General features: G+C 42.6%; 2 non-coding genes across 2 annotated transcripts; both read right to left on the bottom strand.

Annotated features, from left to right (window-relative positions):
* Window positions 1-6,586: 6,586 nt before the first annotated feature.
* TRNAP-CGG (transfer RNA proline (anticodon CGG)) lies at window positions 6,587-6,668 on the bottom strand. The gene has a single exon. It is a non-coding gene; the product is annotated as a tRNA-Pro (tRNA).
* Window positions 6,669-21,776: 15,108 nt separating this feature from the next.
* On the bottom strand, window positions 21,777-21,858 carry TRNAS-CGA (transfer RNA serine (anticodon CGA)). Its single transcript has one exon. It is a non-coding gene; the product is annotated as a tRNA-Ser (tRNA).
* Window positions 21,859-26,853: the final 4,995 nt, after the last annotated feature.

Here is a 26,853-nt window from a genome sequence, read left to right on the forward strand (position 1 = left end):
GTAAAACACTGCACTGCGAACAGGATTTGAACCTGTGTGGGGATTTGCGGCCATCACACCCAATTATAGTCTCACTTTATCAGATGTGTTTGCCATGTGAACACAGAGAACAGCCTGTGAAAAGATTTTGGCCTAAATTCGCATGAATATCTATTGTAGGATACAGCCATGAGCAGGAGAACTTGACTGACTTACTGAAGAGAAAGGAGTGGTCTGAGATCAAAGAGTAGAAGGAGATGAATGGATTGTATATTGAGAAACGCAGAGATTTTGTTGACCACGTGTTTCTCATGGTTAAAATTGTCTTTGGTTTCCGCACACTGTCAGGGAATTAATCTGCATTGTTTTATTATTCCCAGCTTTTACTATATTTTCTTTTCACTAATCTTTCATGTGCAAAATCCAATCTTTTCAAAGGTAAAACAATGAACACGATTTCATCCAACATGAAGATTTCAAGTCCATCGTCTTAAAAATGCAGCCATCAAAATATATGGCATTGCTGATGGTTCTCAGTTGTCTTTTTGGAACCAGTTTAAATACTTTCATTGACTTTTTATTGCTGAAATAAATTTGGTGTAGAGGATTTCCAGCAACCAATACATGGATTTCTATTATCTGCAAATGATGTCATCAATATCTTGGGAAACATCGAGTAATATTTCTTGAAGTTTTCATTCTGCTTAATTTCATTCTTGAGGCAGATTTTGAGTCAAACATGTTGGAGTTGTCCCATTTTCATATCACTTGGCCCGTTTTAATAATATACTGTATTTATTATTTTACTCTTTTCGAGAAGGTCCAAAGTTTTGACCAAGTAAAACATTGCGCTGTGAACAGGATTTGCTTTCAAGTCCAACGCCTTAACCACTCGGCCATCACAGCCAACTGTTGAATAATCTATCAGATGTTTTTGCCATGTGAGCACAGAGGGAGAGCCTGTGAGAAAATTTTGGTCTAAGTTCACCTGAATCTCTACTGAACTACACAGCCATGAGCATGAAAACTAGACTGACTTACTGAAGAGAAAGGAGTGGTCTGAGATCAAAGAGTAGAAGGAGATGAATGGATTGTATATTGAGAAACGCAGAGATTTTGTTCACCACATGTTTTTCATGGTGAAAATTGTCTTTGTTTTCCGCACACTGTCAGGGAATTAATCTGCATTGTTTTATTATTCCCAGCTTCTACTATATTTTCTTTTCACTAATCTTTCATGTGCAAAATCCAATCTTTTCAAAGGTAAAACAATAAACTGTGAACACGATTTCATCCAACATGAAGATTTCAAGTCCATCGTCTTAAAAATGCAGCCATCAAAATATATGGCATTGCTGATTGTTCTCAGTTGTCTTTTTGGAACCAGTTTAAATTCTTTCATTGACTTTTTATTGCTGAAAGAAATTTGGTGTAGAGGATTTCCAGCAACCAATACATAGATTTCTATTATCTGCAAATGATGTCATCAATATCATGGGAATCATCTAGTAATATTTCTTGAAGTTTTCATACTGCTTAATTTCATTCTTGAGGCAGATTTTGAGTCAAACATGTTGGAGTTGTCCCATTTTCATATCACTTGGCCCCTTTTAATAATATACTGTATATATTATTTTACTCTTTTCGAGAAGGTACAAAGTTTTGACCAAGTAAAACAATGCGCTTTGAACAGGATTTGTATCTGTGCGGGGATACCCCATTGGATTTCAAGTCCAATGACTTAACCACTCGGCCATCACAGCCAACTGTTGAATAATCTATCAGATGTTTTTGCCATGTGAGCACAGAGGGAGGGCCTGTGAGAAGATTTTGGTCTAAGTTCACCTGAATCTCTACTGAACTACACAGCCATGAGCATGAAAACTAGACTGACTTACTGAAGAGAAAGGAGTGGTCTGAGATCAAAGAGTAGAAGGAGATGAATGGATTGTATATTGAGAAACGCAGAGATTTTGTTCACCACATGTTTCTCATGGTTAAAATTGTCTTTGCTCTCCGCACACTGTCAGGGAATTAGTCTGCATTGTTTTATTATTCCCAGCTTCTACTATATTTTCTTTTCACTAATCTTTCATGTGCAAAATCCAATCTTTTCAAAGGTAAAACAATAAACTGTGAACACGATTTCATCCAACATGAAGATTTCAAGTCCATCGTCTTAAAAATGCAGCCATCAAAATATATGGCATTGCTGATGGTTCTCAGTTGTCTTTTTGGAACCAGTTTAAATACTTTCATTGACTTTTTATTGCTGAAAGAAATTTGGTGTAGAGGATTTCCAGCAACCAATACATAGATTTCTATTATCTGCAAATGATGTCATCAATATCATGGGAAACATCTAGTAATATTTCTTTAAGTTTTCATACTGGTTAATTTCATTCTTGAGACAGATTTCGACTCAAATATACTTAGTTGTTCCATTTTTATGTCTTGGTCCATTTTCATAATGTACTGTATATATTATTTTACTCTTTTCGAGAAGGTCCAAAGTTTTGACCAAGTAAAACACTGCACTGTGAACAGGATTTGAACCTGTGTGGGGATTTGCAGCCATCACAGCCAATTATAGGCTCACTTTATCAGATGTGTTTGCCATGTGAACACAGAGAACAGCCTGTGAAAAGATTTTGGCCTAAATTCGCATGAATATCTATTGTAGGATACAGCCATGAGCAAGAGAACTTGACTGACTTACTGAAGAGAAAGGAGTGGTCTGAGATTAAAGAGTAGAAGGAGATGAATGGCTTGTATATTGAGAAACACAGAGATTTTGTTGACCACGTGTTTCTCATGGTTAAAATTGTCTTTGGTTTCCGCACACTGTCAGGGAATTAATCTGCATTGTTTTATTATTCCCAGCTTTTACTATATTTTCTTTTCACTAATCTTTCATGTGCAAAATGCAATCTTTTCAAAGGTTAAACAATGAACACGATTTCATCCAACATGAAGATTTCAAGTCCATCGTCTTAAAAATGCAGCCATCAAAATATATGCCATTGCTGATGGTTCTCAGTTGTCTTTTTGGAACCAGTTTAAATACTTTCATTGACTTTTTATTGCTGAAAGAAATTTGGTGTAGAGGATTTCCAGCAACCAATACATAGATTTCTATTATCTGCAAATGATGTCATCAATATCATGGGAAACATCTCGTAATATTTCTTGAAGTTTTCATACTGCTTAATTTCATTCTTGAGGCAGATTTTGAGTCAAACATGTTGGAGTTGTCCCATTTTCATATCACTTGGCCCCTTTTAATAATATACTGTATATATTATTTTACTCTTTTCGAGAAGGTCCAAAGTTTTGACCAAGTAAAACACTGCACTGTGAACAGGATTTGCTTTCAAGTCCAATGCCTTAACCACTCGGCCATCACAGCCAACTGTTGAATAATCTATCAGATGTTTTTGCCATGTGAGCACAGAGGGAGAGCCTGTGAGAAGATTTTGGTGTAAGTTCACCTGAATCTCTACTGAACTACACAGCCATGAGCATGAAAACTAGACTGACTTACTGAAGAGAAAGGAGTGGTCTGAGATCAAAGAGTAGAAGGAGATGAATGGATTGTATATTGAGAAACGCAGAGATTTTATGGTTAAAATTGTCTTTGGTTTCCGCACACTGTCAGGGAATTAATCTGCATTGTTTTATTATTCCCAGCTTTTACTATATTTTCTTTTCACTAATCTTTCATGTGCAAAATGCAATCTTTTCAAAGGTTAAACAATGAACACGATTTCATCCAACATGAAGATTTCAAGTCCATCGTCTTAAAAATGCAGCCATCAAAATATATGCCATTGCTGATGGTTCTCAGTTGTCTTTTTGGAACCATTTTAAATACTTTCATTGACTTTTTATTGCTGAAAGAAATTTGGTGTAGAGGATTTCCAGCAACCAATACATAGATTTCTATTATCTGCAAATGATGTCATCAATATCATGGGAAACATCTAGTAATATTTCTTTAAGTTTTCATACTTGTTAATTTCATTCTTGAGACAGATTTCGACTCAAATATACATAGTTGTCCCATTTTTATGTCTTGGTCCATTTTAATAATATACTGTATATATTATTTTACTCTTTTCGAGAAGGTCCAAAGTTTTGACCAAGTAAAACACTGCACTGTGAACAGGATTTGAACCTGTGTGGGGATTTGCAGCCATCACAGCCAATTATAGGCTCACTTTATCAGATGTGTTTGACATGTGAACACAGAGAACAGCCTGTGAAAAGATTTTGGCCTAAATTCGCATGAATATCTATTGAAGGATACAGCCATGAGCAAGAGAACTTGACTGACTTACTGAAGAGAAAGGAGTGGTCTGAGATCAAAGAGTAGAAGGAGGTGAATGGATTGTATATTGAGAAACGCAGAGATTTTGTTGACCACGTGTTTCTCATGATTAAAATTGTCTTTGGTTTCCGCACACTGTCAGGGAATTAATCTGCATTGTTATATTATTCCCAGCTTTTACTATATTTTCTTTTCACTAATCTTTCATGTGCAAAATCCAATCTTTTCAAAGGTAAAACAATGAACACGATTTCATCCAACATGAAGATTTCAAGTCCATCGTCTTAAAAAGGCAGCCATCCAAATATTTGGCATTGCTGATGGTTCTCAGTTGTCTTTTTGGGACCAGTTTAAAAACTTTCATTGACTTTTTATTGCTGAAAGAAATTTGGTGTAGAGAATTTCCAGCAACCGATACATAGATTTCTATTATCTGCAAATGATGTCATCAATATCATTGGAAACATCGAGTAATATTTCTTGAAGTTTTCATACTGCTTAATTTCATTCTTGAGGCAGATATTGAGTCAAACATGTTGGAGTTGTCCCATTTTCATATCACTTGGCCCGTTTTAATAATATACTGTATATATTATTTTACTCTTTTCGAGAAGGTCCAAAGTTTTGACCAAGTAAAACACTGCACTGTGAACAGGATTTGAACCTGTGTGGGGATTTGCAGCCATCACAACCAATTATAGGCTCACTTTATCAGATGTGTTTGACATGTGAACACAGAGAACAGCCTGTGAAAAGATTTTGGCCTAAATTCGCATGAATATCTATTGAAGGATACAGCCATGAGCAAGAGAACTTGACTGACTTACTGAAGAGAAAGGAGTGGTCTGAGATCAAAGAGTAGAAGGAGATGAATGGATTGTATATTGAGAAACGCAGAGATTTTGTTGACCACGTGTTTCTCATGATTAAAATTGTCTTTGGTTTCCGCACACTGTCAGGGAATTAATCTGCATTGTTTTATTATTCCCAGCTTTTACTATATTTTCTTTTCACTAATCTTTCATGTGCAAAATCCAATCTTTTCAAAGGTAAAACAATGAACACGATTTCATCCAACATGAAGATTTCAAGTCCATCGTCTTAAAAAGGCAGCCATCAAAATATTTGGCATTGCTGATGGTTCTAAGTTGTCTTTTTGGGACCAGTTTAAAAACTTTCATTGACTTTTTATTGCTGAAAGAAATTTGGTATAGAGAATTTCCAGCAACCGATACATAGATTTCTATTATCTGCAAATGATGTCATCAATATCATTGGAAACATGGAGTAATATTTCTTGAAGTTTTCATACTGCTTAATTTCATTCTTGAGGCAGATATTGAGTCAAACATGTTGGAGTTGTCCCATTTTCATATCACTTGGCCCGTTGTAATAATATACTGTATATACTATTTTACTCTTTTCGAGAAGGTCCAAAGTTTTGACCAAGTAAAACACTGCACTGTGAACAGGATTTGAACCTGTGTGGGGATTTGCAGCCATCACAGCCAATTATAGGCTCACTTTATCAGATGTGTTTGACATGTGAACACAGAGAACAGCCTGTGAAAAGATTTTGGCCTAAATTCGCATGAATATCTATTGAAGGATACAGCCATGAGCAAGAGAACTTGACTGACTTACTGAAGAGAAAGGAGTGGTCTGAGATCAAAGAGTAGAAGGAGATGAATGGATTGTATATTGAGAAACGCAGAGATTTTGTTGACCACGTGTTTCTCATGATTAAAATTGTCTTTGGTTTCCGCACACTGTCAGGGAATTAATCTGCATTGTTTTATTATTCCCAGCTTTTACTATATTTTCTTTTCACTAATCTTTCATGTGCAAAATCCAATCTTTTCAAAGGTAAAACAATGAACACGATTTCATCCAACATGAAGATTTCAAGTCCATCGTCTTAAAAAGGCAGCCATCAAAATATTTGGCATTGCTGATGGTTCTCAGTTGTCTTTCTGGGACCAGTTTAAAAACTTTCATTGACTTTTTATTGCTGAAAGAAATTTGGTGTAGAGAATTTCCAGCAACCGATACATAGATTTCTATTATCTGAAAATGATGTCATCAATATCATTGGAAACATGGAGTAATATTTCTTGAAGTTTTCATACTGCTTAATTTCATTCTTGAGGCAGATATTGAGTCAAACATGTTGGAGTTGTCCCATTTTCATATCACTTGGCCCGTTTTAATAATATACTGTATATATTATTTTACTCTTTTCGAGAAGGTCCAAAGTTTTGACCAAGTAAAACACTGCGCTGTGAACAGGATTTGAACCGGTGCGGGGATACCCCATTTGATTCCGAGTCCAACGCCTTAACCACTCGGCCATCACAGCCAACTGTTGACCAATCTATCAGATGTTTTTGCCATGTGAGCACAGAGGGAGAGCCTGTGAGAAGATTTTGGTCTAAGTTCACCTGAATCTCTACTGAACTACACAGCCATGAGCATGAAAACTAGACTGACTTACTGAAGAGAAAGAAGTGGTCTGAGATCAAAGAGTAGAAGGAGATAAATGGATTGTATATTAAGAAACGCAGTGATTTTGTTGACCACATGTTTCTCATGCTTAAAATTGTGGTTGGACACCGCGCACTGCCAGGGAATTAATCTGCATTTTTTTATTATTCCCAACTTTTACTATATTTTCTTTTCACTAATCTTTCATAAGCAAAATCCAATCTTTTCAAAACTAATACAATAAACTGAACATGATTTCATCCAACATGAAGATTTCAAGTCCATCATCTTAACAATGCAGCCATCCAAATATTTGGCATTGCTTATGGTTCTCAGTTGTCTTTTTGGAACCAGTTTATAAATACTTTAATTGACATTTTATTGCTGAAAGAAATTTGGTGTAGAGGATTTCCAGCTATCAATACATAGATTTCTATTATCAGCAAATTATGTCATCAATATCATGGGAAACATCTAGAAATATATCTTTAAGTTTTCATACTTGTTAATTTCATTCTTGAGACAGATTTCGAGTCAAACATATTTAGTTGTCCCATGTTCATATGTCTTGGCCCATTTTCATATTATACTGTATATATTATTTTACTCTTTTCGAGAAGGTCCAAAGTTTTGACCAAGTAAAACATTGCACTGTGAACAGGATTTGAACCTGCGTGGGGATTTGCGGCCTTCACAGCCAATTATAGTCTCACTTTATCAGATGTGTTTGCCATGTGAACACAGAGAAAATCCTGTGAAAAGATTTTGGCCCAAGTTCGCATGAATATCTATTGTAGGATACAGCCATGAGCAAGAGAACTTGACTGACTTACTGAAGAGAAATGAGTGGTCTGAGATCAAAGAGTGGAAGGAGATGAATGGATTGTATATTGAGAAATGCAGAGATTTTGTTGACCACATGTTTCTCATGCTTAAAATTGTCTTTGGTTTCCGCACACTGTCAGGGAATTAATCTGCATTGTTTTGTTATTCCCAGCTTCTACTATATTTTCTTTTCACTAATCTTTCATGTGCAAAATCCAATCTTTTCAAAGGTAAAACAATAAACTGTGAACACGATTTCATCCAACATGAAGATTTCAAGTCCATCGTCTTAAAAATGCAGCCATCAAAATATATGGCATTGCTGATTGTCTTTTTGGAACCAGTTTAAATACTTTCATTGACTTTTTATTGCTGAAAGAAATTTGGTGTAGAGGATTTCCAGCAACCTATACATAGATTTCTATTATCTGCAAATGATGTCATCAATATCATGGGAAACATCGAGTAATATTTCTTGAAGTTTTCATACTGCTTAATTTCATTCTTGAGGCAGATTTTGAGTCAAATATGTTGGAGTTGTCTCATTTTCACATCACTTGGCCCGTTTTAATAATATACTGTATATATTATTTTACTTTTTTTGAGAAGGTCCAAATTTTTAACCAAGTAAAACACTGCGCTGTGAACAGGATTTGAACCTGTGCGGAGATTTCAAGCCCACCGCCTTAACCACTCGTCCATCACAGACAACTGTTGAATAATCTGTCAGATGTTTTTGCCATGTGAGCACAGAGGGAGAGCCTGTGATAAGATTTTGGTCTAAGTTCACCTGAATCTCTACTGAACTACACAGCCATGAGCATGAAAACTAGACTGACTTCCTGAAGAGAAAGAAGTGGTCTGAGATCAAAGAGTAGAAGGAGATAAATTGATTTTATATTAAGAAACGCAGTGATTTTGTTGACCACATGTTTCTCATGCTTAAAATTGTGGTTGGACACTGCGCACTGCCAGGGAATTAATCTGCATTTTTTTATTATTCCCAACTTTTACTATGTTTTCTTTTCACTAGAGTTGAGCGAAACGGGTCGAGAAATTTCAAAAGTCGCCGACTTTTGGCAAAGTCGGGTTTCATGAAACGAAACCCGACCCTAGGATGAGGTCGGCCACGAGGTCGGCGACTTACGCACCAAAGTCGCGTTTCAAAAGTTTGTTTTGCGCTCTTTTTCAGCCAATCAGGATCCATGGACACTGTGGGCAATGTGATGACATAGGCAGGGGTCACCACCATCGTTCAGAACGGCATGCAAGTGATTGGCTTGCTTTGGTTGGCATCACAGGGGGTATAAAAGGGCGTGCACGCCGACCGCCATCTTACTTCTGCCGATCTCAGTATAGGGAGAGGTTGCTGCTGATTCTGTAGGGAGAGCGTTAGGCAGGGAAGAAGACAAAAAAACTGCTTCTGCTGCTAGCGATTTGGCCTGCACAACACACCAGTCACTGTGTGTGCAGTGCAAGGGGAGGCTATATAGTGGTGTATCAGTGGTGTTGGTTGTTGGGCTGCCTTCTGAGGCTTCCTGACATTCCTGCATTGCTGTTTACCCACTGCTCCGCAAACTGCGTTTTTAAAAGCAATCCCAATTTTTTTTTTTTGTCCTGCTGAGAAGAAAAAAAAACTGCTTCTGCTGCTAGCGATTTGGCCTGTACAACACACCAGTCACTGTGTGTGCAGTGCAAGGGGAGGCTATATAGTGGTGTATCAGTGGTGTTGGTTGCTGGGCTGCCTTCTGAGGCTTCCTGACATTCCTGCATTGCTGTTTACCCACTGCACCCCAAACTGCTTTTTTAAAAGCAATCCTAATTTTTTTTTTTGTCCTGCTGAGAAGAAAAAAAAACTGCTTCTGCTGCTAGCGATTTGGCCTGCACAACACACCAGTCACTGTGTGTGCAGTGCAAGGGGAGGCTATATTGTGGTGTATCAGTGGTGTTGGTTGTTGGGCTGCCTTTTAAGGCTTCCTGACAGGCTGGCAATGCTGTTTACCCACTGCTCTGCAAACTGCTTTTTTAAAAGCAATCCAATCTCCCTTATCCTCTAGTCACTTTTGTCACAGCTGTGACATCGAGCCTGTGACATAGCGCTCAGATATCAGTGGGCCTCACACAATCCAAAAGTGTCCAGTGTCCACAAGTGTCTGCAGAAATTCAAAATCTCCCTTATCCTCTCGTCACTTTTGTCACAGCTGTGCCATCGAGCCTGTGACATAGCGCTCAGATATCAGTGGCCCTCACACAATCCAAAAGTGTCCAGTGTCCACAAGTGTCTGCAGAAATTCAAAATCTCCCTTATCCTCTAGTCACTTTGGTCACAGCTGTGCCATCGAGCCTGTCACATAGTGCTCAGATATTCATTGGGCCTCACACAATCCAAAAGTGTCCAGTGTCCACAAGTGTGTGCAGAAATTCAAAATCTCCTTTATCCTCTAGTCACTTTGGTCACAGCTGTGCCATCGAGCCTGTTACATAGCGCTCAGGTATTCATTGGGCCTCACACAATCCAAAAGTGTCCAGTGTCCACAAGTGTCTGCAGAAATTCAAAATCTCCCTTATCCTCTCGTCACTTTTGTCACAGCTGTGCCATCGAGCCTGTGACATAGCGCTCAGATATCAGTGGGCCTCACACAATCCAAAAGTGTCCAGTGTCCACAAGTGTCTGCAGAAATTCAAAATCTCCCTTATCCTCTCGTCACTTTGGTCACGGCTGTGCCATCGAGCCTGTCACATAGCGCTCAGATATCAGTGGGCCTCACACAATCCAAAAGTGTCTAGTGTCCACAAGTGTGTGCAGAAATTCAAAATCTCCCTTATCCTCTCGTCACTTTTGTCACAGCTGTGCCATCGAGCCTGTCACATAGCGCTCAGATATTCATTGGGCCTCACACAATCCAAAAGTGTCCAGTGTCCACAAGTGTGTGCAGAAATTCAAAATCTCCCTTATCCTCTCGTCACTTTTGTCACAGCTGTGCCATCGAGTCTGTAACATAGCGATTAGATATCAGTGGGTCTCACACAATCCAAAAGTGTCCAGTGTCCACAAGTGTCTGCAGAAATTCAAAATCTCCCTTATCCTCTCGTCACTTTGGTCACAGCTGTGCCATCGAGCCTGTCACATAGCGCTCAGATATTCATTGGGCCTCACACAATCCAAAAGTGTCCTGTGTCCATAAGTGTGTGCAGAAATTCAAAATCTCCCTTATCCTCTCGTCACTTTGGTCACAGCTGTGCCATCGAGCCTGTCACATAGCGCTCAGATATTCATTGGGCCTCACACAATCCAAAAGTGTCCAGTGTCCACAAGTGTGTGCAGAAATTCAAAATCTCCCTTATCCTCTCATCACTTTTGTCACAGCTGTGCCATCGAGCCTGTGACATAGCGCTCAGATATCAGTGGCCCTCACACAATCCAAAAGTGTCCAGTGTCCACAAGTGTCTGCAGAAATTCAAAATCTCCCTTATCCTCTCGTCACTTTTTTCACAGCTGTGCCATCGAGCCTGTCACATAGCGCTCAGATATCAGTGGGCCTCACACAATCCAAAAGTGTCCAGTGTCCACAAGTGTCTGCAGAAATTCAAAATCTCCCTTTTCCTCTCATCACTTTTGTCACAGCTGTGCCATCGAGCCTGTGACATAGCGCTCAGATATCAGTGGCCCTCACACAATCCAAAAGTGTCCAGTGTCCACAAGTGTCTGCAGAAATTCAAAATCTCCCTTATCCTCTCGTCACTTTTGTCACAGCTGTGCCATCGAGCCTGTGACATAGCGCTCAGATATCAGTGGGTCTCACACAATCCAAAAGTGTCCAGTGTCCACAAGTGTGTGCAGAAATTCAAAATCTCCCCTTTCCTATAGACACCTTGTACCTTGTTTTACATTACTATATAGTTTGTTGGATTTTGTCTACATTTCTACCAAAAATGTGGAAGGCTGGTGGAAGAGGCCGTGGAATTGGGCGGGGGTTGGCAGCTGGTAATGATGGTGTTGGTGGTGGATCTGATGGTAGTGGCAAGAGCAAAATAGGACCGAATGCAGGAGGTGTTGAGCCTGCGTCATCGTCTGGCTACATAAGGCCTCGAACGCTTAGTTTTCTAGGAGTTGGCAAACCGCTTTTAAAGCCAGAGCATCAGGAAAAAGTTTTGTCTTACATTGCTGACTCAGCCTCCAGCTCTATCGCCTCCTCTTCTTCAGTTGTAAAAAGTAAAAGCACTGAGCCGTCATTGGAGGCTCATGTTCATGAACCACACCTTTCCTTGTGTCCTTCACCCCAACCAAGATTGAAGGATGACGCAGGCCATACTACTGATTACTCCATGGAGCTGTTTTCACATACCATGCCTGGATTATCAAGTCAAATGGTGAATTACCCAGGCCAAGATGAATCTGACATGGAGTGCACTGATGCACAGCCGCTGATGGATGATTCTGCTGGTACATTCACTCAGAGCACTACATTGTCCTCGCAGTGTACAGAGCCAGATTCTGACCCTGATGAGACTCAGGTGCCCCTTCCCGCACACTATACCACCATACACGATGACACAGAGGAAGGTGCACATGACATAGAAGAGGAGGTGATGGATGACCCAGTTGTTGACCCAGATTGGCATCCATTGGGGGAAGAGGGTGCTGCTTCCAATAGCTCAGATGAGGAGCATCCACAGCAGACATCGACATCGCAACAGCTGGTATCTGGCAGTCCCGGAGCACTCCAAAGACAGGTTCCAAACATCAAAAGAGTTGCTGGACAGCTTGTCCAGAGGGTCAAAAGATCACAGCGTGCTAGGCCGCAAAATGTCTGCCAAAGTAGGAAGAGTGCAGTGTGGCACTTTTTTGACCAAAATCCTCATGATCAGGCCAAGGTTATCTGTAAGAAGTACGCAAAGACCTTTAGCCGAGGGAAAAATCTGAAAAATTTGAATACCAGTTGCATGCTTAGACATTTAACCAGCATGCACTTGCAAGCATGGACACAACACCAAACCTCAAGTGCCACATGTGCAACTGATCACAACGAAGGTAGTCAGCAATGCTACATTGTTTCCCCCACTGTAAGCCCACCGGTTAGCACAGCAGCAAATGTTGAGGTGTCGTTGCAAGGCCACAGCAGTCAGGGAATCCCACTGTTATATCAACGAAAGACTGATTCTAGGCCATCAGAAAGAACACCAACTCCATCACCATCATCAACCCTCTCTCAGTCCGCCCTGTCCACCGCTACTTCCACCATATGCAGCTCTCAAGTCCAGCTCACCCTCCCAGACACTATGAGTAGGTCAAGAAAGTACTCAGTCTCTCATCCGCGTACACTGGGTTTGAACGCCCACATTGCCAAACTAATCTCGTTTGAGATGATGCCCTTTCGGTTGGTGGAATGCACAGCTTTCCACGAACTCATGGCCTATGCAGTGCCACGCTATGACCTACCCAGTCGCCACTTCTTCTCTCGCAAAGCCATCCCAGCCCTCCACCATCATGTGAAAGACCGCATTGTCCATGCACTCAAGCAGTCAGTGAGCAGAAAGGTGCACCTCACAGCTGATGCATGGTCCAGTCGGCATGGCCAGGGCCATTACGTGTCCATCACTGCGCACTGGGTTAATGTGGTGGATGCAGGGTCCACAGGGGACAGCGGTGGTGGGACAGTGCTGCCTAGCCCATGGTATAGGAAACAGTTGGCTGTAGGCGTTCGACCCTCCTCCTCCTCCTCCTCCAGATGCCAAAGCTCGTCCACAGTGCGCAGTCGTACGAGCACTCCATCTGCAGCTGCCACTGTTGCACACGATGTGTCCCCCTATCGAGCAGCTAGTGGAAAGCGTCAGCAGGCTGTGTTGCAGATGATGTGTTTGGGCAACAGACACACCGCCGAGGTGCTGGCCGAGTACTTGAAGCGACAAACTGAGTCATGGCTGGGCAGTGTACATCTTGAGGCAGGCAAGGTAGTTAGTGATAACGGCCGTAATTTTGTGGCAGCCATAGCCCTTTCAAAACTCAGCCATATACCTTGCTTGGCTCACACCTTGAACCTGGTGGTGCAGTGCTTCCTCAAAAATTATCCGGAGTTAACAGCCCTGCTCCAGAAGGTGCGAAGACTGTGCGCGCACATCCGCCGGTCGCCTGTACACTCCGTTCGTATGCAGAAGCTGCAGCGATTGCTCCACCTTCCCAACCACAGCCTCATTATCGACATTGCAACAAGGTGGAACTCCACCCTGCACATGGTGGAGCGGCTGTGCGAGCAGAGGCAGGCCATAATGCATTTGAGGGAGGATACACGACCAGGCACTTTGAGAGCAGACATGGAGTTGACAGGTGTGCAGTGGTCGAAGCTGAAAGACCTCTGTAAAGTCCTTCAGTGTTTTGAGGAAAGCACACGGCTGGTAAGCGCAGAAGACGCCATCCTAAGCATGAGCATCCCACTTATGCGTCTGCTCATGCAAACTTTGACGCACCTTAAGGAGCAGGCGTCTGCAGCCAATGTTGATGAGGAGGAAGAGGAGGAGGGAATCCTTGATGACATTCAGCCATTGTCTGCTCAGGGACCTCTCCTGGACGAGGTGGAGGAAGAAGAGGAGGAGGATGATGGGGATGATTACTTAGGGGAGGAGGATGCATCTCGTGGGGCAAGTGAAAATGTTGGCGTGTCAAGGTCTGGTACAGGGTTTGTGCGTGACTGGAGGGATGTGGATTTGCCAGAAAGTGCTCCTCCAACCAGCACTCGCAGTGCATCATTGACACCGGGAACATTGGCCCACATGTCAGATTATGCCTTGCAGATCCTAAAAAGGGACCCACGCATTGCCAAAATGATGAACAATGACGACTACTGGTTGGCCAGCATCCTGGATCCATGCTATAAAGGCAAATTACAAAACATCATGCCACAGGAGAACCTTGACCTAATATTGGCTAATAAACAAGCAACTCTGGTAAATTGGTTGCTTGAGGCATTCCCAGCACACAGCAGCGGTGATGGTTCTCACACGTACGGGCCAGGGGCAGCTTGGCAGAGGTGTTCGTGGTGCACACAGCAGAAGTGGCGTTGGAGACAGGGGTTTCATGACAATGTTGTGGACTGATTTTTCAAGTACCACTCACACAACTGGTAATACTGCATCGATGGAAAGTGACAGGAGACAGCAGTTGTCAACTATGGTTACAAACTACTTTTCCTCCCATATCGATGTTCTCCCACACAGGTCATTCCCCTTTGACTATTGGGCCGCTAAACTGGACACCTGGCCTGAATTGGCACAATATGCCTTACAGGAGCTCGCTTGCCCAGCTGCAAGTGTGCTATCGGAAAGAGTCTTCAGTGCAGCTGGATCAATCCTGACAGAAAAAAGGACCCGTCTGTCAACCCAAAATGTGGATGATCTAAGGCTGGTTTCACATTTGCGTTTTTTTTCGCGGTAATTTAGCGCTAAATAGCGCATGCGTTTTTTTTTCCTATACTTTGCATGGGATGCGCTTATGTGCGCATACACATGCGTTTGTACGCGTTTTACCGCGCATGCGTTTTTTTGCGGTATGCGCTCGGGCGCACAAAATGCAACTTGTTGCATTTTTTGTGCGTCCGATTTGCCTCAAAAAAACGCATGCGCGCGCAATGCGTTTTTTTACAGCAAGACACCCATTATAAGTCTATGGTGAGCATATGTGCGCATTGGCATGCTTATGTATGCGTTTTTTTGCACATGCGTTTTTTTTTTTACCATTAGTTTAGACAATGGAATTTAGGGGTTTGGGTAAAGATAGGGTTAGTTAAGGGGGTTTAGGGTTAGGGTTAGGGTCAGGGTTAGGGTTAGGGTTAGGGTTAGGGTCAGGGTTATGGTTAAGTATGGTTTGGTTAAGGGTTAGGGTCAGGGTTAGGGTTAGGGTTAGGGTTAGGGTCAGGGTTAGGGTCAGGGTTAGGGTTAAGTATGGTTTGGTTAAGGGTTAGGGTCAGGGTTAGGGTCAGGGTTAGGGTCAGAGTTAGGGTTAAGTATGGTTTGGTTAAGGGTTAGGGTCAGGGTTAGGGTTAGGGTTAGGGTTAGGGTCAGGGTTAGGGTTAAGGTTAAGGTTAAGTATGGTTTGGTTAAGGGTTAGGGTCAGGGTTAGGGTTAGGTTTAGGGTTAGGGTTAGGGTCAGGGTTAGGGTTAGGGTCAGGGTTAGGGTCAGGGTTAGGGTTAAGTATGGTTTGGTTAAGGGTTAGGGTCAGGGTTAGGGTTAGGGTTAGGGTTAGGGTCAGGGTTAGGGTTAGGGTTAAGGTTAGTTAGGGTTTGGGTTAGGGTTAAGTATGGTTTGGTTAAGGGTTAGGGTCAGGGTTAGGGTTAAGTATGGTTTGGTTAAGGGTTAGGGTTAGGGTAAGGGTCAGGGTTAGGGTTAGGGTTAGGGTTAGGGTCAGGGGTAGGGTTAGTAAAGTCATGGTTTGGGTTAGTGTGAGGGGCCACCTAATGTTGGAAAAAAACGCAAACGCGGTAAAAACGCACTAAAAACGCATACAAACGCATAAAAACGCTGCATTTTTTTCATGCATGCTCATAAAAATGCTTGAAAAAAACGCAGCAGTTGTATGCTTTTGTATGCGTTTTTCAATGCGTTTTTTTGCGGGAAAAACGCGCTGCAAAAAAAAGCAAGTGTGAAACAGGCCTTACCTTCATTAAAATGAACCACGCATGGGTTTCCAAGGATTTTGTCCCACCTTCCCCTGATGACACATAGGGTGACAGAAAAATGGCTTGCTTTGGTCCAACTCTTCCTGGGACTTGACCTATTTCACCTTTTGCATCAGCTGAATGTCCAACATCAACATATGCCACTTTCTAAAACTCCCTAAGTGTGCTGCCTCCCCCCCATGGCCGGGGTCACCACCTAGCGCACGACACCATGCGAGTGCCGTTGCCCTGGACAGGTGGGTAGGCTGACTCTTGGGCGCAGGCACTGGCACAGGGTCCTTCATAGTGCAATCAAGTGTCTCTGACGGTGGTGGTGCACACCCGCCGTCAGACACACCGCCGTACTATGAGGGGCCCAGTGACAGTACCGACGCCCACGAGTGCTCCCCCCTTGCTTAGGCAGGGCCCCAGCATTTGCAATCTTTACCTCTCCCTGCTCCTCCGCTGTGTAGTCTGGGCCGTCAAATCCATACTGTGCCTGACACCGTCTGAGCCTGCCTCCTGATGTATAGACATATATTTTGAATGTGTACGCTATCCATACATGTTATCTGGGGATACGGTACCCTTTCTAACCTTTGTGCAATCACGTGCAATCCATACTGGGCCTAACACCGTCTGAGCCTGCCTCCTGATGTATAGACATATATTTTGAATGTGTATGCTATCCATACATGCTATCCGGGGAAACGGTACCCTTTCTAACCTTTGTGCAATCACGTGCAATCCATACTGGGCCTAACACCGTCTGAGCCTGCCTCCTGATGTATAGACATATATTTTGAATGTGTACGCTATCCATACATGTTATCTGGGGATACGGTACCCTTTCTAACCTTTGTGCAATCACGTGCAATCCATACTGGGCCTAACACCGTCTGAGCCTGCCTCCTGATGTATAGACATATATTTTGAATGTGTACGCTATCCATACATGTTATCCGGGGAAACGGTACCCTTTCTAACCTTTGTGCAATCACGTGCAATCCATACTGGGCCTAACACCGTCTTCCTGCCTCCTGATGTATAGACATATATTTTGAATGTGTACGCTATCCATACATGTTATCCGGGGAAACGGTACCCTTTCTAACCTTTGTGCAATCACGTGCAATCCATACTGGGCCTAACACCGTCTGAGCCTGCCTCCTGATGTATAGACATATATTTTGAATGTGTACGCTATCCATACATGTTATCTGGGGATACGGTACCCTTTCTAACCTTTGTGCAATCACGTGCAATCCATACTGGGCCTAACACCGTCTGAGCCTGCCTCCTGATGTATAGACATATATTTTGAATGTGTACGCTATCCATACATGCTATCCGGGGAAACGGTACCCTTTCTAACCTTTGTGCAATCACGTGCAATCCATACTGGGCCTAACACCGTCTGAGCCTGCCTCCTGATGTATAGACATATATTTTGAATGTGTACGCTATCCATACATGTTATCTGGGGATACGGTACCCTTTCTAACCTTTGTGCAATCACGTGCAATCCATACTGGGCCTAACACCGTCTGAGCCTGCCTCCTGATGTATAGACATATATTTTGAATGTGTACGCTATCCATACATGTTATCCGGGGAAACGGTACCCTTTCTAACCTTTGTGCAATCACGTGCAATCCATACTGGGCCTAACACCGTCTTCCTGCCTCCTGATGTATAGACATATATTTTGAATGTGTACGCTATCCATACATGTTATCCGGGGAAACGGTACCCTTTCTAACCTTTGTGCAATCACGTGCAATCCATACTGGGCCTAACACCGTCTGAGCCTGCCTCCTGATGTATAGACATATATTTTGAATGTGTACGCTATCCATACATGTTATCTGGGGATACGGTACCCTTTCTAATTTTTGTGCAATCACTTGCAAGCCATACTGGGCCTTACACCGTCTGAGCCTGCCTCCTGATGTATAGACATATATTTTGAATGTGTACGCTATCCATACATGTTATCCGGGGATATGATACCCTTTCTAACCTTTGTGCAATCACGTGCAATCCATACTGGGCCTAACACCGTCTGAGCCTGCCTCCTGATGTATAGACATAAATTTTGAATGTGTACACTATCCATACATGTTATCTGGGGATACGGTACCCTTTCTCACCTTTGTGCAATCACGTGTAATCCATACTGGGCGTGAGAACGGCTGGCGAGCTGTTAAGCAAGCTACAGCACCTGTGGTTTGCACACGTAAGTTTTTCATTTTTTCAGGAATGACGGTTAGGCCTAATTCCGGAACTGCGGTTGACCTGCACTTACTGGGAAATCATTGTTCGCGGGTAATAATTGTAATCAGTGATCCCCATCACTAACGTTGTTCAGCGGGTTATCTGCACCTGTAAGCGACAAACGCTGGCCTTTTCAGTGTAGCGCACATGCAGCCACGGACATGTAAGGGCATGACACACCAGTTATTGGCCAATCTCATGTGCCAGAGCCTCACGTGTCCCTCTAGTAAGCCGGACTCGGACCGCGGGGCATGACGGAGTCTCGTTCGTTAACGGAATTAAGCTTGCAATGTGTGCATCTGTTCTGTAGCTGGCATGGTTGAGGTTTCCCAGGTGGAGTCGAATTTAACCGTAGGCTCCACTCCTGGTGGTGCCCTTCTGGACATTCCTTTAAGGTTCAGCTTTGCAACCATACTGCCCACGTAAAACAAACACTTTGCCTTCATGAACGCTGTTTGGAGGGTCATGACTCGTGGGAATAACGCCGCCCAATCAGTTAACCTGCTAGAGAGATCGTTCATTGCTCCCAAGCATGACATCACACTCCCTAGGAAGAAGGTAATGCCACTGAGGCGACCGTACTCCTGGGGGCGACACAAGTGCACTGATGCCCAGCCACTGCTCGATGAATCTGCTGGTACATTGACCCAGACCACTAAATTCCCCTTGCACGCTACACGACCTGAATCTGACCCTGATGAAACTCAGGTTACCCTTCCCATATACAGTTCCATCTTACACGGTGACAAAGAGGAAGCTGCAGATGAAAGTGCAGGTTCGGCCCACCCGCCATCAGACACACCACCGTACTATCAGGGGCCCTGTGCCAGTGCCATCGCCAACGAGTGGGCCCCCCTGCTTGCTCAGGATCACAGCACTTGCAAAGTTGAAATACTGTGCAGTGAGATGGAAGATGGGGACAACGAGGAGTCCAGGCAAGTACAGGGATTCCCTAGCGAGGAGACTTATTTGATTGTTTTCAATGTTGGGACAGCAATTTTTGGGGAGCACTATACTCTGGAGAATTATAGATGGGGCCCACCATACACTGGAACATTCCAAAGGTGGACATCAGACACTGGAGCAGCATTTACAGGGCCCATTATACACTAGAGCATTAGAAATGGGGCCCATTATGTTTGGAGCATTATTTGGGCCCATAAGACAGTGGAGCTTCATCCATGGGGACCAACATATACTGTAGCATTATGTGGAGCTCATCATATACTGTTTCAAACATTATATGGGACCAATGATTTTGTATGGAGAAATAGATGGGCCTCGTCATGAGATGTAAAAAGTGAGGTATTTTTCATTGTACTATACCGCTATTTCTCTGCCATATCGGAGCATGATGAGTTGTGGTATGTGTTAAAGGGGCGCTCTTTCACCCAGGGCACATGAAAACCTGGAGCCAGCCCTCCCCCCCACAACTTTAGCCAAATAACCCCCATTTTTCAGTGCTTAACTTGTGTTATGAAGTTAATTAAGGTTGACAAGCTTAAGTAAGAAGAATTGATGCTTTTTGGCATTGAAATGGGCACTGTAGGTGTGTTTCCTGTCCTCCTCTCACTGCCGACTTTTATTCCCCATTGACTTACATTGGGTTTCGTGTTTCGGGACGACCCCGACTTTTCCCTATAATCGGACGATCTTGCTCGACACGACTTTTGGAAAAGTCGGGTTTCACAAAACGAAACGCGACCCTAAAAAACCAAAAGTCGCTCAACTCTACTTTTCACTAATCTTTCTTAAGCAAAATCCAATCTTTTCAAAACTGATACCATAAACAACATGATTTCATCCAACATGAAGATTTCAAGTCCATCGTCTTAAAAATGCAGCCATCAAAATAGTGATTTTGTTGACCACATGTTTCTCATGCTTAAAATTGTGGTTGGACACTGCGCACTGCCAGGGAAATAATCTGCATTTTTTTATTATTCCCAACTTTTACTATATTTTCTTTTCACTAATCTTTCATAAGCAAAATGCAATCTTTTCAAAACTGATACAATAAACTGAACATGATTTCATCCAACATCAAGATTCAAGTCCATCGTCTTAAAAATGCAGCCATCAAAATATATGGCATTGCTGATGGTTCTCAGTTGTCTTTTTGGAACCAGTTTAAATACTTTAATTGACATTTTATTGCTGAAAGAAATTTGGTGTAGAGGATTTCCAGCTATCAATACATAGATTTCTATTATCTGCAAATGATGTCATCAATATCATGGGAAACATCTAGTAATATTTCTTGAAGTTTTCATACTTGTTAATTTCATTCTTGAGATAGATTTCGACTCAAATATATTTAGTTATCCCATTTTCATATGTCTTGGCCCATTTTAATAATATACTGTATATATTATTTTACTCTTTTTGAGAAGGTCCAAAGTTTTGACCAAGTAAAACACTGCACTGTGAACAGGATTTGAACCTGTGTGGGGATTTGCGGCCATCACAGCCAATTATAGGCTCACTTTATCAGATGTGTTTGCCATGTGAACACAGAGAACAGCCTGTGAAAAGATTTTGGCCTAAATTCGCATGAATATCTATTGTAGGATACAGCCATGAGCAAGAGAACTTGACTGACTTACTGAAGAGAAAAGAGTGGTCTGAGATTAAAGAGTAGAAGGAGATGAATGGATTGTATATTGAGAAACGCAGAGATTTTGTTGACCACGTGTTTCTTATGGTTAAAATTGTCTTTGGTTTCCGCACACTGTCAGGGAATTAATCTTCATTGTTTTATTATTCCCAGCTTTTACTATATTTTCTTTTCACTAATCTTTCATGTGCAAAATCCAATCTTTTCAAAGGTAAAACAATAAACTGTGAACACGATTTCATCCAACATGAAGATTTCAAGTCCATCGTCTTAAAAATGCAGCCAGCAAAATATATGGCACTGCTGATGGTTCTCAGTTGTCTTTTTGGAACCAGTTTAAATACTTTTATTGACTTTTTATTGCTGAAAGAAATTTGGTGTAGAGGATTTCCAGCAACCAATACATAGATTTCTATTATCTGCAAATGATGTCATCAATATCATGGGAAACATCAAGTAATATTTCTTGAAGTTTTCATACTGCTTAATTTCATTCTTGAGGCACATTTTGAGTCAAACATGTTGGAGTTGTCCCATTTTCATATCACTTGGCCCGTTTTAATCTTTGGACCTTCTTTTCGAGAAGGTCCAAAGTTTTGACCAAGTAAAACACAGCGCTGTGAACAGGATTTGAACCTGTGCGGGGATACCCCATTGGATTTCGAGTCGAACGCCTTAAACATTCGGCCATCACAGCCAACTGTTGAATAATCTATCAGATGTTTTTGCCATGTGAGCACAGAGGGAGAGCCTGTGAGAAGATTTTGGTCTAAGTTCACCTGAATCTCTACTGGACTACAAAGCCATGAGCATGAAAACTAGACTGACTTACTGAAGAGAAAGAAGTGGTCTGAGATCAAAGAGTAGAAGGAGATAAATGGATTGTATATTAAGAAACACAGTGATTTTGTTGACCACATGTTTCTCATGCTTAAAATTGTGGTTGGACACCGCGCACTGCCAGGGAATTAATCTGCATTTTTTTATTATTCCCAAATTTTACTATATTTTCTTTTCACTAATCTTTCATAAGCAAAATCCAATCTTTTCAAAGGTAAAACAATAAACTGTGAACACGATTTCATCCAACATGAAGATTTCAAGTCCATCGTCTTAAAAATGCAGCCATCAAAATATATGGCATTGCTGATGGTTCTCAGTTGTCTTTTTGGAACCAGTTTAAATACTTTAATTGACATTTTATTGCTGAAAGAAATTTGGTGTAGAGGATTTCCAGCTATCAATACATAGATTTCTATTATCTGCAAATGATGTCATCAATATCGTGGGAAACATCTAGTAATATTTCTTTAAGTTTTCATACTTGTTAATTTCATTCTTGAGACAGATTTCGACTCAAACATATTTAGTTGTCCCATTTGAACCTGTGCGGGGATACCCCATTGGATTTCGAGTCCAACGACGTAAACACTCTGCCATCACAGCCAACTGTTGAATAATATATCAGATGTTTTTGCCATGTGAGCACAGAGGGAGAGCCTGTGAGAAGATTTTGGTCTAAGTTCACCTGAATCTCTACTGAACTATAAAGCCATGAGCATGAAAACTAGACTGACTTACTGAAGAGAAAGAAGTGGTCTGAGATCAAAGAGTAGAAGGAGATAAATGGATTGTATATTAAGAAACGCAGTCATTTTGTTGACCACATGTTTCTCATGGTTAAAATTGTCTTTGGTTTCCGCACACTGTCAGGGAATTAATCTGCATTTTTTTATTATTCCCAGCTTTTACTATATTTTCTTTTCACTAATCTTTCATGTGCAAAATCCAATCTTTTCAAAGGTAAAACAATAAACTGTGAACACGATTTCATCCAACATGAAGATTTCAAGTCCATCGTCTTAAAAATGCAGCCATCAAAATATATGGCATTGCTGATGGTTCTCAGTTGTCTTTTTGGAACCAGTTTAAATACTTTCATTGACTTTTTATTGCTGAAAGAAATTTGGTGTAGAGGATTTCCAGCAACCAATACATAGATTTCAATTATCTGCAAATGATGTCATCAATGTCATGAGAAACATGTAGTAATTAGAGTTGAGCGACTTTGCCTTTTTTGGGTTGAGTCGGGTTTCATGAAACCCGACTTTCGCAAAAGTCGGGTCGAACGAAATCGGCCGATTTTTGTGAACAGTCAAAGGCCGACTGAAGCACGAAACCCAATGCAAGTCAATGGGGAAGCAAAGTAGGCAGGGAGTGGAGGCCAGGAAACACACCTACAGAGCCCTTTTGAATGCCAAAAACATCAAATCTTATTACTGAAGCTTTTCAACCTTAATTTACTTCATAATACTAGTTATGCACTGAAAAATGGGGGTTATTTGGCTAAATTTGTATGGGGTAGGGCTGGCTCCAGGTTTTCATGTGCCCTGGGCCAAAGAGCTCCCCTTTAATACATACCACAAGTCATGATGCTCCGATACGGCAGAGAAATAGCGGTATAGTACAATGAAAAATACTTCACTTTTTACATCTCATGACTGATATCCATTTTAAATTCTGCAATAGCTCCATAAACGGACAGTATCTTAGTCCATACAGTATTATGGCCACCGCATAGTGCGCTATACAGAGTATTTCACCCTACAGAATCATTGGTCCCATGTAATGTTTGAAACAGTGTATGATGAGCTCAACATAATGCTACAGTATATGTTGGTCCCCATGGATGAAGCTGCACTGTCTTATGGGCCCAAATAATGCTCTTTATATAATGAGCCCCATTTCTAATGCTCTAGTGTATAATGGGCCCTGTAAATGCTGCTACAGTGTCTGATGTCCAGCTTTGGAATGCTCCAGTGTATGGTGGGCCCCATATATCATTCTCCAGAGTATAGTGCTCCCCAAAAATTGCTGTCCCAACATTGAAAACAATTAAATAAGTCTCCTCAAATAAGTCTCCTCGCTAGGGAATCCCTGTACTAGTCTGGACGTACAGACGTGATGTCATTGCGCTCTCTGATCAGAATATCACTGTCAGGAAACGCGGAAGACGTCATGGCGGTGGAGCAGGGAGAGGTAAGTATTTCGACTTTGCAAGTGCTGTGATCCAGAGCAAGCAGGGGGGGCAACTCGTTGGCGACGGCACTGGCACAGGGCCCCTCATAGTATGGCGGTGTGTCTGACGGCAGGTGGGCCGAAACGGCACTTTCAGCTGCACCTTCCTTTTTGTCACTGTGTAAGGTGGTACAGTATATGGGAAGGGTAACCTGAGTTTCATCTGGGTCACATTCAGGCTGTGTAGAGTGCGAGGGGAATGTAGTGGTCTGGGTCAATGTACCAGCAGAATCATCTAGCAGTGGCTGGGCCTCAGTGCACTTGTGGCGCCCCCAGGAGTACGGTCACCACAGTGGCATTACCTTCCTCCTAGGGAGTTTGATGTCATGCTTGGGAGCAACAAAGGATCTCTCTAGCAGTTAAACCAACAGACAACACACTTCCCACTCCAGGCCAGCAGGGAGACCTCTGAACATGTCTGCTGAAGAGCTGCTGTCTGTGGTCGGGAGGAGGTAAGTTAGGGCAGTCTGTGAAGGGAAGGGGAAGTGTGTGGACGTGAGAAGGGGAGCTGGAGGATGAGCAGAGTTAAGGCTCACTCCTAGCTTGAGCGCATGGTCCGGATTCCAGTCTCTGAGTTTGTAGGGACACTGATGTTCCTGCAGCAGAAACCGGAGGAAGTAGCAGCTGTAAATGCTCTGTACCCAACTAAGGCTCGGAGGCCCCAGCAGCGACGTGTGGGAGCCAGAAGGAAAAGGCTACGGCTGCCTGCCATACGTGAAAGTTCCAACAGAGAGTCAACAGGGGGAACTTCATTGAACTCAGCACTGCGAGTACCTCAGATAAGCGCTAGAACGGAGGCCACACTACCTATCTGCAGAGAGAGAATTCCAAATTGTCTTCCAGGCTGACCAACTCCTTCTCCATCTGTACTCTGGGTCCTGGACGGCACTTACCAAGTACAGGTAAAGGAACTGCACGACTGTGTCTGTCCTCTTTCTCCTGCGCCTGGCGCATGGCTCTGCTACATCCTGCACTGCACACCATCTTCCTACTCTTTCATGTGCCCTTCGACAATGGCCATACCTGTGCAGGGCTTCTACATCTTAGCTGCACCACAACTTCTGTCCCAGAGAAGCGCCACTGCAGCGCTGGTCAATCTAGTGAGAAACCACAGGTGGTGTCACGTATCATTCACCTATAAACGTAATTCACCCCTTTGCATGGACGCCCAGGGCCACGGAACGGGTAACCACCACTGTGACACATCCCAGGGAGACACCGTCCCGGTACCGATTAACCCCACTGCCCTGCCTGGCCACCCACACTCCATGTCAGATTCATCTTGGACTGGGGAATTCACGGTTTTGACTTGATAATCCATGCATGGTATGATAGAAAGAGCTACATGGACTAATGTGAAGTGTGGCCTGCTGCACCATTCACTTTTGGTGGGGGTGAAGGACACAAGGAAAGGGGTTCTTCCTGACCAGGAGACAGCACTTGATGACTCAGTGCTTGCATTTTTTTGAAACTTCAGAAGAGGAGGGCATATTTGCTGGAGTCTGTTTCAGCAATGTAACCCCAAACCAGTTTCTCGTGCACCGGCTTTAAAAACGTTTAACCTACTCCCAGAAAAGGTAGCCTTCCAGGCGTTCCGTAGACAGACCATGACACAGGCTCAACACCTCCTGCCTTAACTGCTATTGTGCTTTTGTCACTACCAGCAGATGCACCACCACCATCAGCACCAGCTGGCCCCCCCACGCCCACGTCCGCGGCCTATTCCACCAAACTTCCAAATTTAGCACAAAATAGACACAAAATAACATCATATATTTGGTACTGTATCAGAAGCGTACAGCTCTATTCAGTCAAAGGATAATTGCCAATCTCCATATATATTCCATCAGTCACACAGAGTCACTCCCAGGCTCAGTATGGATTAGACAAGAATATAAAAAGTAGACAAAGTGTACAGTATCATCAGATAGCAGGTATATATAGCATAGTTTAAACATTAACAATGTATGTCTATATATCATGAGTAGTGTTGAAACACCCCGCTAGTGTTTTGGGTCGTCGCACAGGAGGCAAGTTCGTCGAATGTTCGCTGAACCACACTGAAAGCAATGGCAGGCAAACACAAACACATACTAACACATAGAAAACATTTACAAAACACCTTAAAAGGTCTCCCAAAGCCGACAAAATGCTCAGAAGCCAAAAATAACATATGGAAAAGGGCAACTACATTTTCAAAAGAGATGGAGGAGTAAAAGGAGGAGGTGGAGGAGACACAGATCTAGGCTTGTCATGCCCTTATGAAGTCATGAAAGTCTGGACAAAAAATGTAAAAACCAAACCCCGAAAAACAAAATCTGAAAACGAACACGATCATATACCATTGTACTTCCCACCAATAAATTATGGCAACTGGCGATCGGGCGGCGTTATTCCCATGAACCTCCAAACAATGTCCATGAAGCCAAAGTGTTTGCTTTCCGGGGGCAGTATGATTGCAAAGCTAAACCTTAAAGGAATGTCCAAAAGGACACCACCAGGAGTGGAGCCTGCGGCTTAATTGGTCTCCACCCGGCAAACAACAACCATGCCACCTCAAAAAAATGCACACATTGAAAGCTTTGTCGATTGTGTGTGTGGTGTGGTATGTCCG

The sequence above is a fragment of the Dendrobates tinctorius genome, unplaced genomic scaffold (assembly GCF_039654945.1).
Source record: "Dendrobates tinctorius isolate UK_male_01 unplaced genomic scaffold, ASM3965494v1 ptg000151l, whole genome shotgun sequence".
Classification (NCBI taxonomy): Eukaryota; Metazoa; Chordata; class Amphibia; order Anura; family Dendrobatidae; genus Dendrobates; species Dendrobates tinctorius.